Source organism: Kryptolebias marmoratus, linkage group LG6, assembly GCF_001649575.2.
Source record: "Kryptolebias marmoratus isolate JLee-2015 linkage group LG6, ASM164957v2, whole genome shotgun sequence".
NCBI lineage: Eukaryota > Metazoa > Chordata > Actinopteri > Cyprinodontiformes > Rivulidae > Kryptolebias > Kryptolebias marmoratus.
Window position 1 is genome coordinate 22590110 of NC_051435.1, and position 14591 is coordinate 22604700.

Below are 14591 nucleotides of genomic sequence, written 5' to 3' on the forward strand. Positions count from 1 at the left end.
CCCCCCCCCCCCTCAATGTTCTTCTACATCACATTAACTGAGCTGTACAACACAACATGTGGTAGAGACAGGTCAAATTGGACTTTACTGGAGGATTAAAGCAATAGTTCAGATCTTTTAAAGTGGTGTTCTGTGGAAAAGTTATAAACAATTAATATCTTACATGTTGTAAAAAGCTCTTTGAAGGAGAAATGTAGTCTTATTTAGTCCGAACTGAGCAGGGCCAAGACCAAACTGATTCACTTATAAAACTTCAATCTAAAATTTCAAGCAAACACTACTTTCTAAGCCTTTACTGGGAGCAATGTAAAGGCAAAATAACAAATAAAACATTTTTAGTACAGAACATTTTCACAGAACCCCACTTCAGAAGATCAGAGCCATCCCTATAAAGTATGCAGAAAAAAACAGAAGCACTCTGACAGTGCAAACCTCTGCCAAGGCCATAGCGTCCTTAAAAAATAGTCCGAAGCAGATCACTTTAATCACTTGTTTTTTGTGACAACCCCAACATTTTTCTGAAAACCATCATCATTTTTAAGTAATCTTGCAAACATGTAAAAAATAAAATTAACACTACTGAAAACATAACCTCCTTGGCAATGCTTTAATTGTATCAGAATATTTATTCCTTGATATCAAACCTGATCTGTAGAAAGGAAAATTCATAAATGTGAGCCACTGTTAATAGCAAAACTGTATCTGAGTGTGGAATATTCATTACCTCCACCAAGGAGGTTATGTGCTCGGTAGTTTTTGTTGGTCTGTTTGTTTGTTTGCTGTTTGTCCGTCTATCTGTTATTTTTCCATTTTTCTGTAATTTTAGGGTTGTCACAAAAACAAACAAACAAGTAATTAAATTTTGGTGGTCACAGTCAGGTGGTCACGATCCAAATTGCACAATTTTTTAATGACCCTGTGGCCTTGGGGGAGGTTTGAGCTCGCAGAGTGCTTCTAGTTTGCGTGTTGCTTTCCTATTGGCATATATCATCTTGCACCCAGAAAACAGTAAGCAACAAGGTAGCAAGGATTCTGACATGTTTAGTGTTAATAAAGCTAAGAATAATAAATAAAGTAATTAGAAGCACTCGAAGAGTGCAAACCTCTGTCAAGACAACAGGGTCATTCAAAGATTGTAGGATCTGAATCGTGATCCAGATCACCACCAAAATGTAATCAACTGTTTTTTGTGACAACAATGACATATCCTGAACATTTCATCCAAATCTGTTCACTTTTTTAAAAGTAATCTTGCTAACAGACAGACAAATAGATGGACAAACAAACCAACCAACACTCATGAAAACATAACCTCCTTCTTCTTCATCTTTTTCTTTCAGCTGTTCCCTTTTCAGGGGTCACCACAGCGAGTCATCCTCCTCCATCTAACTCTGTCTTCTGTGTCCTCTGTCCTCACTCCAACTACCTCCATGTCCTCTCTAACTGCATCCATGTATCTCCTCTCTGTCTTTTTCCTGGCAGCTGCATCTCTAACATCCTTCTACCAATATACCCACTGTCCCTCCTCTGCACATGTCCAAACCATCTCAGTCTGGCCTCTCTAACTTTATCTCCCAGTTGTCCATCTCCAAACCTCAGAGGTAAACATTGTGGATCTAATTTAAAATCAACCAAAGGATTCAGCATATATTTTTTTTAACTTTCTTAGTTTATCAAATAGTTGATAAAGTGTCCAAAAAGAGACATCTGATCATGTTCTGTCAGAGGTTTTGACATTGTGACATTAGTATGTTCACGTATATCTTATCCAAAGTTTGTGTTTAGTAGCAATATTTCTAGAACTTCCAAGAACATGTAAAACTTCACTAAGGTTACAAATTTAAAACATTTAGTTCAGGGTGCATGTGTTACAGAACAGTTATGGTGGAGTCCGGCGTTCTTCAGTAGAGTCTGTATGAAATGGAACATGCAGTATATGTAGGCTTGAAACGTGCTGAACATAGATATGAATGGCTTGACAAAGGCAGTGAGAGAGATATGATGTGTTTGAAGTATGTTTTGCAGAGCTGCAGCTGTTTTCCCTCTGACTGAGAGTAAAGCGCTCTTTGTTTCTATCAGCTCCACTCGTGCACCTCCCTCTCTGTGGCTGGAACAGGTCGTCTCAACCCTCTCCTTGAATTTGACACAGCATCTGTCAGAATATTTTTTCATACACAAGACCGTGTCAGTCTCATTAGAAACCACAGCAGAGCAAGCTCACATGTTACCAGCTTCAGTGTTTATGTTCGAGGGCATGCGATGATCCCGTCGGTGAACCGGCACTGACGCTGAACAAAACTGACCTCGGACTTCAGCTGAAAACATCTAACCTAATCAGAAAATTTGGATAATCCGTGCCATGACTTTTTATTACATCATGATTTCTGCAACACTTCCAAAGTCATAATTATAAAAACAAAAGCAAATAGTATGAATGTCCCAGAGTGTGAAGGCTGAAATTTCTTTTTTCACTCGCTATCAAAAAGTCAAACACTATTAGTTCAAAATATTTTCACAGCTGAAAAACAAAAACAGTAGGCCAGGACTCCTAAAATACTTCAGAAACCTATGGGGCTGAGTGGCTGAAAAAAATGATACCATGATGTGAGAAGAAAAACAGGTCAAGCACTGAGACGTTTATACCAACAAACAACATACATTGCCTGGCTAAAAAAAAAAGTCGCCACTAAACAAAAAAGGTTGCATTCTCTAATATTTCGTTGGACCGCCTCTAGCTTTGATTACGGCACATATTCGCTGTGGCATTGTTTCGATAAGCTTCTGTAATGTCACAAGATTTATTTCCATCCAGTGTTGCATTAATTTTTCACCAAGATCTTGCATTGATGATGGTAGAGTCTGACCGCTGCACAGAGCCTTCTCCAGCACATCCCACAGATTCTCAATGGGGTTAAGGTCTGGACTCTGTGATGGCCAATCCATGTGTGAAAATGATGTCTCATGCTCCCTGGACCACTGTTTCACAATTCGAGCCGATGAATCCTGGCACTGTCATCTTGGAATATGCCCGTGCCATCAGGGAAGAAAACATCCATTGATGGAATAACCTGGTCATTCAGTATATTCAGGTAGTCAGCTGACTTCATTCTTTGAGCTCATACTGTTGCTGAACCTAGACCTGACCAACTGCAGCAACCCCAGATCATAGCACTGCCCCCACAGGCTTGTACAGTAAGCACTAGGCATGATGGGTGCAACACTTCACCTGCCTCTCTTCTTACCCTGATGGTTGTTTAAGAAATGAGAAGCAACTCACTGCACCAGTTGGGATTAAATAACTTGTTGCCAGCTGAAACATAATCGCCTATGCAGTAATTACCCATAGCTTTACCCATACCTGTTTGCTTAGTTAAATCCAGGTGGAAACTTTTTTTGGGGCCAGGAAGTGTATTTCAGGCACTTCATGTCTGACAGGTAGTCATTTTTTAGCATCTGACTGCATGTGTGCTCAAAGATTTGCGATGAGTAACTTGGTTTACTGTTTGCGTAAAATAATCTCTCATTTATGTATTTTATTGGAGAAACCTAGTTTTCCTAGATGGATAAAAAAAGTCTTTAGATACATGATAAACACTTGAGATGTTTTCCTGTTACAGCAAAGCAAAAGGATGAAAAAGACAGATTGCACAGTAACTGAAAGTCAAACAAAACTGCTTTGGTGTGACCAAAACAGTGACTGAACTTTTCTTAACTACAACTATGTTTGCTCTTAAAGTCTTCAGCTCTCTACAGTCTCCAACAGCTGCACCCCAGTGGCATACTACTTTTAACAAAATCACCAGAAAGTTTTACAAGGCTTATGTGGAAACATCTGTTATGGATTTTGAAGTTTTTTTGGAAATCCTGCCCACAAATAATTTAGTTTAATTTCATTCAATTTAGTTCAAACATATTCATAAGGTACATAAAATCCATCCATCCATCCATTTTTTTACCCGCTTCTCCATTCCGGGTCGCGGGGAGCTGGTGCCTATCCCCAGCAGTCACTGTGCGAGAGGCAGGGGACACCCTGGACAGGTCACAAGTCCATCGCAGGGCCACGTATAGACAAACAAGACAAACAACCATTCACACTCTTACTCACGGTGCATAAAATAACAAAAGTAAAAACAATTTATCAGCTTCCAAAAAATATGTTTTCTGCAAAGGTTTCATTTTTGTCACCCCCATCTGCTTGTAAAAAAAGTACTTTGTGTGTGAGAGTGGGATGTTCAGTACCAGCCTGAAAAAAGAACCCAAGGCTTGATTAAATAGCCTGCAAAAGGCAGTCTGTAACAATACACTGCCAAAAAAAGGGTAAAACTGTGAGCTTCTGACACTCAGTATGCCTACACCAAACACTGTCAGATTGTGCAATTTTGATCAGTGTTGGGTTAATGATGTTACTTGATAATTCAATCAACTGAAAAGAAAAGCTTGACATAAGAATATCAAAATATTTAATTTCTTAGGAGGATTGTTTTTTTAGAATAAAGTGAGAGAAGACACTAAAATAGCCCAACAATCAGATGTTTAATTGGTTCAAGGATGTCTGGAGGCTCAGAAATACACGGCTAGATCACCAACCACTCAGCAACCCACATCCCTCATGGTGGCACAGCTTTGCTAATCTAACATACTGTAAATAAAACACAAACTGAGCAACTGAATTATCAATTTAATGGCACAGCAAAGAGCAACAGTGATGTGATTGAACAGGAAAGTGGTTTTATTGTCATCAGATGGCTGTATTCCACACCGCCAGTTTCAGAGCAGAAGCTGTCAGCACAGATAATTATTTATTAGGTTCATTCTTTAATGTTTATCATTGGGGGTTTTTATGTAAAAGAAGAAACACATTGTCTAAATTCCTGGTTAACCTGTTTGAGTGCATGTATTATACAAATTATGTAACATACTGTAGTACAACAAGAGGCTGTGTAGGAGAGGAGGATGGACAGCTGTGGGAGACCCGTGTTGGGGCATGCTTGCATATGGGTGCCTCACTACAAACCTTTCATTTTTTAATTTGAAGCCAAAAACTACGCCCAGGTTTCATCTGCACTGTCCAAGTTTCCACTCCTCAAACCAGCCTGCAAGCCGTGCTGTGTCCAAGTGCTGAAATACATTGTTTCTGTTCGGTGAAAGACATACAGTAAGTCCTGAGACTGGCAGCCAGCAGCAAGCCAAAGTCGGAGGGCTTTTCTTTTCTTAGAGCCATTTAATGGGCTGAATCACATTCACACCGTTGGGCCTCTCCGTTGCCGGAACGAACCAAACACAGCATGTCAGTAACAAGTCAAAAATACCTCAACAGATGCAAAAATCAAGCTCACTCAGTAGGAGGAAAGACCAGCAGAAGTGAGATGTGACCAAGAAAAATAAAGAAATTAGGTGTAAGACAGAGAGAAGGTCATGACTTTAAATAAATTACTATTTTTAGTGCGTTTTTTATTGTAATAATCACAGTCTTGCTGTACTGGACCAACTCCCACAAGATAAAAGACTTCTTAGATAAATAAAGTTAGGCCACAAGAGACTATTTTGACCACAGAAAGTTTTTTTCCCATGATATTTTTTAACTGAGCTACTGGTATACATTTATTTTGACAATGTTATCTTTATATAACATTATTTCTTTCAGTATTTTTTTATGTTTTTGACAGATTTTTGTTTTGGCGGTGTGTCTTTTTGTATTTAGTATTTTGTTTCTAGTTTCTTTTGGTTTCGTTTATTGTCTTTGTTGTTTTCCTATTTGTTGCCCGTTCATGTCATCATTCTCCACTTATCCTCAGTCAGCTCTTGTTTACCTGCCACGCCCATCTCCACCAGCCCGCAATTGTAATCACTCACCTGTGCCCACTTCCCATAATCATCCTCTGCTTTAAAACCTGGTCATTTTCTCCACTTCCCTGCTGGTTCATTGTCTCCTGGTCCCCTGGTCCCCTCGTTCCCTCGCCTTGCCTTTGCGTTTTGTTTTGGATTTTTGCTGCCACGTCAGCTTTTTGGTTTTTGGTTATCTTTTATTTTAATAAATTAGTTATTTTTTTAAAATGAGTCTGTGCTCTGGGTTCATCACTCTCTCCACGGATCTTGACAGTTTTAGGGATAAATAATAGGAAAGGTTTTCTAAATGAAAATTATTCTGCTTGTCTCTTATTTTAAACACCTGAATTATGGTCTTCTGTATTCAGATGTCCATACAACCATACAACCATACTGTAGCTGCACAACTTTTTAAGCACTTTGTTCATACCCTGAAGCAGTGGTCCCCAAAGTTGGGATCAGGACCCCACAAGAGTCGTGAAAAACCAAGTGAGGGGTCTTGAGATGATTTCCAGAAACCAAAAAAAAATTAGAAGTAATTGGTCATGGCGCTGTTTTATATTTGTTATGAAATATAAATGCAGAAATCCAATGAATGGAAAATTTAACACCGGTTGAGGATGTTTGCTATTATACTGTTTCCCTGTTTAGTTTATTAGAAACATTTGTACACTTTAATCAGTGATTGTCAAGGTTATGAGTTTCTGCCTCTGTTGTTGAAAATTTTGGGAACCACTGCCCTAAACCTTGGCACACACTGTGTAATTTCAAAAATCTTAAAAGACTTGTACATGTTGCACTGTCAAAGCTCGAAATTTATGAATCTGGATAGTAGTCCGTGTCACAATGTACAATTTCTTGCCACAGCATAATAACATCTCAAATTATTGATTATCTTTTCTTAAAAGTAGACAGGGTGTCAGCCTCACGGAAAGGAGCCTAATAACTGAAAGCTCTGCCTCCTGTTCTACTTTTAGAAACTGTAGTAACCACAAGTAAACCTGCAGTCTGAGAGTGAAGTGCTTTGTTATGAAAATATGGAACAAAAAGATATTTTATATAAAGATGGAGCTTGGTTGTTGAGAGCTTTGTATGTTAGAAGTAAAATTTTAAATCCTAAGCCAATGGAGAGGAGCTGAAACCGATTTGATTAAAGTTAGAAACCACAGTTAATTGGTTTGAACTAAAAGCAAACTTCCTACAGTGCCACCATCTCATTTATGGGCACCTGTTTGTCACTTTACGCCCAGCTGTATTCATGACAACTAAAGCCTGCAAATTTTTCTAATGCAAATGGAGGTCATAATTCCCTGCAAGAGTTAAACATCCATTTGGCTGTATTTAGGAGGAGCACAACTTCCAGTTGTAACACATCTAGATAAATCCTTTAAAAAAGATTCAGCACAAACAGCATTTGCAAATGCTGTTTATTAAAGTTTGGTTCATAACCTTTCAACTACCTCCATGTCCTCTCTAACTGCATCCATGTATCTCTTCTTTGTCTTTTGCCTGGCAGCAAAAGACAAAGCAAAAGACAAACCTTTCCTTTGACCTTTGCTGCCACCCTTTTGTCACAAATCACTCCTGAAACTTTTCTCCTCCACTCCATCCTGCCTGGACTCCCTTCTTCATCTCTTTACCACACTTCCTGTTTTTCTAAACAGTCGACCCTAAATACTTGTCAAATACTGCACATTTATGACCTCTGCTCCTTGTAGCCTCACTGTTCCACCTGCCTCCCTCTCATTCACACACAGGTACTCTGTCCTTCGACGGCTGACTTTTATTCCTTGCCTTTTAGGTGTATACCTCCACCTCTCCAAGTTCTCTTCCACTTATTCCTTGTTCTCACCACAGATCAGTTATTTTGGGCTATTTTAGCTCATGTATTTCTTGTTGATCTAAGCCCTCAGATGTCCTCAATTGTCCCTACTTCCAGTTCTACACAAATACCTGTTCTCAATCAGTATTCACCCTCCCCAGTACTTATACTCCTGTTTTTTTCTCCGTTCATTATCATATCATCCATTCACCTTCATGCTTCTTTCCAGTTTCTTGTTGGGCTGAAAATGCATTTACATTAAAAAGAGTAAAAAAAAAACTTTGATAGAGACCAAACTATGAAAGTTTCATGTTTTCTCCAAGAAGACTAAAATTGAAATAATAAAACAACTTTTGCTTTAAATCAGCTTACAGCCATCCAAATGAGACGTTTAATAATTGTGTTTTTGCTTCCTCGAGTTATCCCTGCAGCTACAGCTGTGCTTAGTGCTGCACTCAGCCCTCGCAGGATCCCGCCTACACACTGCCATAGAAACAGCATGCATCAGATAGTCTTTCAACAGGTCAATACAAATATTCCCCAGCAGCAGACTTATTCTATTAATACTGCAAGCACTCAGTCAAGCCTTATTTGGAAACCATAGGGGCTATTCCTCAACACACAGGCTAAAAAAAAAAAAAAAAAATTCCATCACCATGTTTAAAATCAAGATTATCCCAGGGTTAGAACACAAAAATGTATCATCTAATAGCTGCAATGAAAAATTGAAGAGGTCTCTGCTTATAATGAGACTGTGGTCCCAGGGAGGACCATTTTCAGTCATTTCCCCAAATGGATCACAAATACAGTATTGTTTTGCAAATGTTGTTAATGCAGACTCATTTTCACATTTTCCAAAAAGTAACATCAGTCAAAAATATTAATTTCACAAAAAAAAAAATATCCAAAAAAACAAACACTATAAATTGATCTCTAATTCAATGTGACAATGTTTCCTCAAACAAAGCATTGCAGATAACATGATCAAACACATGAACTCACAGCTGAGGACAGAAAAAAACCTGCTGAGGAGGGAGAATAAGGTGTAAAACTCCTCAGGAAAATAAATTGATATTTTTTTAATGATTTGTTTATTACCACAGGTATTTTACTCCTGTACCTCCTCCTCTACAACACAAATAGCAGGAGAAGTAGAAGCATGCCGTAGCACTCGGGGTGCAGCTTGGTAGTAATATCATATATTCATATATATAAATATATTTATGTCTGTGTGTGAACACGCGGGTTTACTTTAGGTACTTCAGTTTCCTCCCACAGACCAAAAACATGAATGTTGGGTTTATTGGTAACTATAAATTGTTTCTAGGTGAGAGTGTAAATGATTGTTTGTCTCTATGTGTCCCTGTGATGAACTTGTATATTTCCCAGGGTGTCCCTCACCTCACACACAGTTACTGCTGGAAATAGGCACCATGACCCGGATAGGAGACATTGGTAAAGGAAAATGGATAAATTGAGTTGCATTTGTTTGAAAACCGGCAGTAATCCACTTCTAGTCCTGTTTGGACTAGCCTCAATATCTGTAAAACTGGCTTGGCTATAATCATTTTTGTGCTTTCTAAGGTCAGTTTTCTTAAACTAAGCAAAGACAGAAGGTTGACCAGCTCCCAGTTCACTGCTCCAGCTCTCAGACAGTCAAAGAAAGGACTGGTGGCAGATGTGACGGTTGACGACCTCAGGCCTTCCCTGTTGCCGTTTGACATTTACAGCTGATGTCAGAAGCCACCGTCGTCAAGATGCCCTCTGTGCATGGTGGCACAGCACTTCTGATGTTTGAAACCCTGAGCACAAACCACTTTTTAATTCTTGTGAATTTAAAACATAAATCCATGAATTAAGGCTGTTTTGTTTCAGGTGTGAATGTGTTTTGATTTTTCTGGCAGCAAAATGTAGACAAAGGTTTGTTTATCGGTCACTCATTTAGTTAAACTAAACTGAACTAAAATAAAATAATTTATCTAATGAAAGTATCATATCATCCTTTGTCTTGCTTGGCAAAGTTTTAAACAATACACCATGTGCTCTGTTAATGTTGAGTGTATATGTTGAGGATGACTCTCAGCTACTAGCATAAAAACCTTTATCTGTAAAACTGACAGAATAAGAGACATTTTATATTGGCTAAGGTTTATTAACTGTGTAAACTACCAAAAGTTAATCAGTTGTAGAAGTACATCGAGTGATTGGTTTCTAAGAGTGTCAGTCAATAAAATATGTCCAGTGGTACATTAGATATTTTGTTAACAGACAGATGTTTTCAGGCAATAATAAAAGTAAGCTATGTGTGCGTGGTCATTATAGATCTTTCATTCAGGATTTTCAGGAACACTGAGGTAAATTACCAGACGTTACTGATGAAATTCATGTTTCAATACCAGAAACATCTAAATGTTGTGCATCAATATAATGTAAAATATGTCATTTATATTTGTTAGCACAAAGTAAAAAACAGCAAGTTGTCCAAAGCAGTCATATTTAATTTATAGTTCCAGTTGTTTTTCTCATACACCTCTCCCACATATTTTCTTTTTAGTCTAAACTGTGAAGTTCCCCCACACAGCTCCTAGCTGCTGATAACTCATCATTAATGCATTGATTTACATTTAAGAAACCTAGTTTTTAGGGGTGGGGGTTATAATCTTTTTTGCGATGCATTGCAATCCAAACATGAACGATTCTGAATGACAAATGTAGAAAAATCATATATTGTTTATTGTTAATTACCTCCTGTTGAGAAACACAAACACATATCTAGGTTGCAACTGCCAGAGAACGGCATTTGTGAGGGGGTCTCCAAATTATCTTGAAACGTTTGCAACTTGGTATGATGCGGGTGGAGGTAGGCAACAAAATAATGTGTATGGCTCAGAGAACAGTTTTCCGAGCCCTGAACAAAAAAATGGACATTATTTTTTTAAACTAGCAGCTGCACAGCTTGCTGGTCACTTGGTTGCAAACATTCAGAAATCAGTGAGATTGCAACTAAACATTTCCAGATTTTCTCACAATTTTGAGACAGCAGCTACTCTCCAATAGATACAGCTCCTCAGGACAGCCTTAGGGACATGGAAAAAGGCCCGTCTTAGCCCACCCTGCCTGAGTTAGTTTAGATTGGTGGTCATCTTCCACAAACTATTACAAAACACGTAGCTCAGCAGAGCCCAGCAAAGAGCCACATGATGGGGCCTTTTGTTTTTCAGAGATTTTCTGTGTATTTCATGAATAGTTCTTTTGACAACAATGAGCAGGACTGATAAACTATTTGTTTAATCTTAAAAAGCATGCCTAAAGTGGATCACATGCAACACAAGAAACAGTAGTACAGTTGTTAAAGTTTAAAACAGCGGGTCAGTTGCTTCCCAGCTGAGTGCAAGAATACTGACACCATTCAGTGCAATAATGGGAAGTTAGTCTTATTTTCAGGAATCCTGCTTTTTAAATAAAGACAGGCCCTGTAGGAATATGAAAAAAGTACAAACTGGAGGAATGGGACAGAATTGAGTCTGCTACATGTTGTGAAAGAAGACAAAGTGAGAGACATTAGTGATGCTTTATGATAAATATTAATAACATAACTCTCCTAACAAAAGAGGCTCATTAGGGTCTTTGTTAGTCAGTGAGTCAGGCAAACAAGGACTCTAACAAGCCTCTACTGTGAGGAGAGCGAGGGCAATCTGCATGTGAATCTAGTTTGCAGAACATCTCAGCTTTAAAAGCTCAAACTCCACACTCTCTGCTTTTTGAATTGAGAAAGCTCCTCGGATGAGAAGCAAAATGTCTTCAACTACAGAATAAAGTCCAGTTGTTTTTGTTTTTAACTCATTTTTTTTTACATTTCATCAACTACGAGACAAATTTAAATGAAATTTTCAGAAAGTAATCACTGGATGTACATCTACAACTGATTAACTTTTAGAGTCAACTCAGTTCATGACGGCTTCCCCTGCCAGCTGACATTAAAACACACAGAAATGCCTAAAAGTCATTTTAAACATATTAATCTAAGATTTGCTGTGTTGGTAGCTAAAACGGATCCCTAACACTTGTTTTGAGTGCAGCTTGTGCCAGACCTTTAAAATGGCAAAATGTAAAATTAGCAAAATATCTCTTGAACCAGTGGGCAGATTTTAAAGAAACTTTGAGGAGAAAGAAAATCTTTGAATATACATCTACAACTGATTAACCTTTAAAATCAATTCAATTTAAGATAGCCATGACAACTAATAACTCTTAGCAAACACAAAAATGGCTCATTATCTGACTGATAATGGGCTAAAAGTTTGTGTGGTAGGAGCTGAGAGTCATACCTATTATTTTCCAGGTTTGACTGAAACATCTACAACCTCTTCATTTCTCAATATAAGATGATCTCAGTATAAAACTGGGTGGTGGGTGACGTGCATTCCTACATGGAATGCTAGAGATTTCGTTTCAATATGGGCTGAAAGACATGAAAATCTTGGTCCTACACAAAATCTGATAGAAATTTGGTGACCTTTTGTTTTTAAAACTTTGCTTTTAAAGCTTTTTTTCCTCTGTTTGTTACTTCTGCTTCTGATCAGGTTATTACAACGATCACAACCGCACCCTCACCCCCCCACCCCAACTTTAGTTATCACACTGAGGCTCATTGTGTGCTGTAGGCATAAATGCAGATCATGTGCTGATTACTGTGAGCAGCCCACTGCCAGCCTAACTCTGCAGGCCAATGTACAAGAGGGTGAAAGTCCCTCACGTGAGCGCCTGCAGTTATTTGTTGCTGGATTTCACCTAAAAAAATCTGTCAGCTGGTATGCGAGTACCTTTTTAACTAAAAAGAACCCTCATCTCATGAATCTCTGATTTTTCTATTCAAAACTGGAGCTGAATGGTCTTTTTTAACTTGTCATATCTCTTCCATAAAACACTGTGGACAGAAAAATTTACTTGTGTGATGAGCAGATGCTTCTGCCACCTATACTTCAGGTATTTATTCAACAAGGCTCGCAGCTTTTGCACAGTGACTGTTTGGAGCCCTACTTCCTGAATGTCCTATGAAGAGTCCTGTCAGTGAGTGAGAAGTGTGTAGTTACCATGGTGACACTAATGAGCCATTGCCAGCTTTAACTTTTCTTTTTATCTTGATTTTCTTTACACTTCTTATACACTTTATACAGTTAAAATAGATTTTCTTGACTTGAATTATTACAAAAGAAAGTCCCAAATTTTGAAGCTTTAAAGAAGAAAAGTGCAGCTTGGAACTGGCTACACTGGTATCTTACCACATTTCTTCAGAGGTTTTCTAGTATGAGCGTTATTCTTTTTTTTTCTCCATCAAATAGGAACACTAAATATTCCTTTATCTAATTAAATGATTACCTTTTGTTGTACCGTAACATCACAAAAGCTGTAGGTGTATGTGGGGATCCAATTATGATTATAAAAATATTACAAAATATTCAATGTATTACAAGCAGACACAATAAAGCAATTGTTAGCTTTTTAAAAAATAAATAAAAACACTTTAACGCTTCAGCATGTTTAATTTAATGAAATCTGTTCGGAGGTAGGTGCTAAAGAGCATACACAGATCTTTAGTCTGTGCTTGGCACAATTTGATGTAATGTCGGATCCTACGTTGAGCTCAGTACTCTAAAACCAGGCTCAAAAATATCTGACACAGTGTCCCCTCTGTGTACTAATAGAATAACGATTCCGACAGGCCACAGTAAATTACTCTCACGATTTGGAGCTTTTCCTCCATAGAAAGGTTCTCGTCTGAATTTGTTTGTACGTTTTTTAATGTAATTTCTAATGTAACTGGGAAATATAACGCTCCTAATGCCTTAACTGCCTTACTCAGGGTGGGGCCTATGTCACTAAATCTCACTCGTGCTATAAAGGACTTAATAGCATTAACAGGTCTGCTGGCCAGGAGGATAACACTGCTAAATAGTAAATCTACAGCTCCACCTAAATATACAAACTATATTAGAAAAATATAAGAAAATATAAGAAAATTTTCTTAAATTGGAAATTAGACTGACTTTGGCGGGTAGCGCTGTATCATTTGTAATAACCTGAATCCCTTTCTGTCCTATGTTAATCTCAAAGGTTGTCCTTTCATTCTGAACTGAGATCTTTTTTCTTCTTCTTGTTTTTCTGTCTGTTTTTTAGTCTTTTAGGGAAAGTTACCAGCGCAGGCGGTGTTTGTTCGTTGTTGTTGTTGTTTTAAAATGTGAAAATTTATTAAAAAAGAGGGTTAAAAACTATGTTAGTGACATCTACTGGCACTAATAGGGTGGCAGTAGCTCAGGAGGTAGTGGTTCGTCCTGTAATCAGAGGGTTGCCGGTTCAAACCTACTGCTCCATCCATCTCAGCTGTTGTATCCTTGGGCAAGACACTTCACCTGACTTGCCTACAGGTGGTGGTCAGAGGGTTTGGTGATGGCAGCCTCACTTTTGTCAGTCTGCCCAAGGGCAGCTGTGGCTATCAGTTTATGAATGGGTGAATGACTATTTGTAGTGTGAAGCGCTTTGGGGTCCTTGGACTAGATAAAGTGCTATACAAGTGCAAGCCGTTTACCATTTATTGTAGGATGCATCAAACTAACAACAACAAAAAAATAAAAGTTTTTTTTTAAGATAAAATGTCTCATTATTAGAGCAATATTAGGAAAACATAATATTGGGCTAATATTGATTAATATTTTGATGACAATACCAGTTGTGATAAACCCACATTTTCACCACTCCTCTCTTTCTGCTCAGTGAAAACACAGCACATTATGTAGTGAAAGTTCATCAGATTGGTCATATATACTATTGGTCGACAGAGCAAAAAGACATGGTACTTGGAATACAACAGTCTACGATATTCTGCAGTTCAAAAACGTCTTTGTAATATCAATACTGCACAGTAATACTAAAATATTGATACATC

The 14591-nt window shown here is 38.1% G+C and overlaps 1 protein-coding gene across 2 annotated transcripts in view; it reads right to left on the bottom strand.

Annotated features, from left to right (window-relative positions):
• Positions 1-14591, bottom strand: part of adcy5 (adenylate cyclase 5) — an 85727-nt gene that overhangs the window by 41471 nt on the left and 29665 nt on the right. The gene's annotated exons all lie outside the window — the stretch shown is intronic.